We start from the raw sequence: 2,710 nt of genomic DNA on the forward strand, positions 1-2,710 counted from the left end.
AAAGGGAGAGTTTGTGACATACAGCGACACATCACTTAAAGGATTATGATGTGTACTGATGCATCACGGCAAAGTTATATCATATGCCTCTCGACAATTGAAGGAATATGAGAGCAGATACCCTACGCATGATCTAGAATTAGCAGCCAAAGTGTTTGCCCTGAAAATTTGGAGACACTACCTGTATGGTGAGAAATGCAAAATCTACACAGACCATAAAAGCCTCAAATATATTTTCACTCAAAAGGAACTGAACATGAGACATATGAGGTGGTTAGAGTTGATAAAAGACTACGACTTTGAAATTTTGTATCACCCGGGTAAAGCCAATGTGGTGCTGACGCCCTTAGTAGGAAGGAAAGACTCAAGATGATAATGACATCAGAGGAGTTAATTAAAGAATTTGAGAAGATGGAAATTGACGTGAGAATGACCGGTAAGGGAACGGAAGGATTATTTGAGATTAAGCTAGTGCCGGAGCTGACTGAAAAGATACGAGTATGTCAGGAAAACAAGATGAGTGAAGAAAGAAAAACATTGACTGGTGAGGAAGTGAGATGCGAGAAGGACGAGAAAGGAATCATAAGGTATACGTCCCGAATTTGGATTCCAAATGTGCAAGAATTAAAGGTTGAGCTGCTGCACGAAGGGCACATCTCCAGATATTCAATCCACCCAGGAAGTACGAAAATGTACCGTGACCTTAAGGAATATTATTGGTGGCCTAACATGAAGAGAGAAGTAGCAGAGTGGGTCAGCAAGTGCTTGACATGCCAGAGAGTGAAGGCTGAACATCAGCGACCTAGTGGACTATTACGACCCCTAGAGATTCCGGAATGGAAATGGGAGTATATAGCCATGGATTTTGTGACAGGCTTACCAAGAACAAAGACCAATCATGATGCCATATGGGTTATCATAGATAGATTGACCAAGTCCGCACACTTCCTACCAATCAACAAAAGATACACCATAGACAAGTTGGTAGATATTTACTTGAAGGAAATTGTAGTGAGACACGACGTTCCTGTAGACATAGTGTCAGATAGAGACCCAACGTTTAATTCCTGATTTTGGAGAAGCTTCCAGGAATGCATAGGCACCAGACTAAACATGAGTACCGCTTACCACCCCCAGACTGATGGACAAAGCGAAAGGACTATTCAGACCCTAGAAGATATGCTACGAGTATGTGCTATTGATTTTAAAGGAAATTGGGATGACCACTTACCCCTGATCGAATTTGCTTACAACAATAGCTATCACGCTAGCATAGGAATGCCCCCGTATGAAGCTCTTTACGGAAGAAGATGTCGCTCTCCCCTGTATTGGGATGAAGTTGGAGAACACAAGATATTAGGACCAGAGTTAGTTCAGCAGACCAGGGAAATGGTAGGACTCATCAGGAAAAGACTGGTAGCAGCCCAGGACAGACAAAAGAAGTATGCCGACCAGACCAGGAAGGATAGGGAATATGAAGTAGGAGATTCTGTGCTATTTAAAGGTATCTCCGTGGAATGGAGTGATGAGATTTGGAAAGAAAGGGAAGCTGAGTCCTAGATTCATAGGACCCTTTGAAAATAGGACCTCTAGCTTACGAGCTCACCTTGCCTCCTAATTTGCAACAAATGTACAACGTGTTCCATGTGTCCATGTTAAGAAATTACCATGTAGATGCACAACATGTAATAGAATACGAGCAGGTAGATTTACAACCAGACCTGACCTACATCGAGCAGCCAGTAAGGATAATGGACCAGAAAGAACAAGTACTGAGGAACAAAATTGTGAAGCTGGTTAGGATCTTATGGAGAAATTAAAATATCGAAGAGTCAACTTGGGAACTTGAAGACGCAATGAGGAATAGATATCCCCACTTATTTTCTAATTGATTCCGGGATGGAATCCTTATTAGAGGGGAAGACTGTAATAACTCGAATTTTTGAGACCTTGTAAAATGTTTAAATGAATAGTAACCCTGACGGACGGGAAAAACTTTTGAGCCCATACTATGTAGTGCATGAGAAAACGAGTTTCGGAGTTGATATTACGATTATACGTATCAAATGAGTGTATGTAAACGCTATTAGTTTTCGAAGAAAATGAACTTTGAAAAACGACCGTATTTACGACTCATCGAGGATTACGGGAATCATAATATAATTACAAGATTAAAACCCTACGGATTTATATTCAAGTAGGATAATTAAAAATATAAGGAATGAATACGAAAGGAATTACGTCGCGAACCATTTACGAGTAAGTATTAGGAAAACGTTTAAGCAACCGAGCGAACGCGTAAACGATTAAATAAACGTAATGCACAACCTAAACCATGGTAAGGATGTAACCGTGGTTACTTCATCAAATAGTGAGCTAACCATAGGATGACCAAGCTAGCTAGCAAAATAGTGTGCTAAGGAAGCTAAACCTTGTAGTTAGCTTGTAAGCTAGCAAGCTACAAAGATTTGTCCCTAAGATTTGCAACCAAGAATCAACCTAGAATGCTATACTACGAAGAATAAAATTAAGTGCAAGATATCAACCCTTCCTAGAAGCAACCTAGAAAATCAACCAAGCTAAGAAACCAAGAGGAGTATAAATACCCCCTTGATGCTTCCATTCGGCACTAATGAAAAAACAGGAGAGAATTCAAATTCAAAACTCCAAGTTCTAGCTCTTGTTAAATTTTCCCATTAATTCTCAAGCC

This window comes from Apium graveolens, chromosome 1 (assembly GCF_009905375.1).
Source record: "Apium graveolens cultivar Ventura chromosome 1, ASM990537v1, whole genome shotgun sequence".
Taxonomy (NCBI): domain Eukaryota; kingdom Viridiplantae; phylum Streptophyta; class Magnoliopsida; order Apiales; family Apiaceae; genus Apium; species Apium graveolens.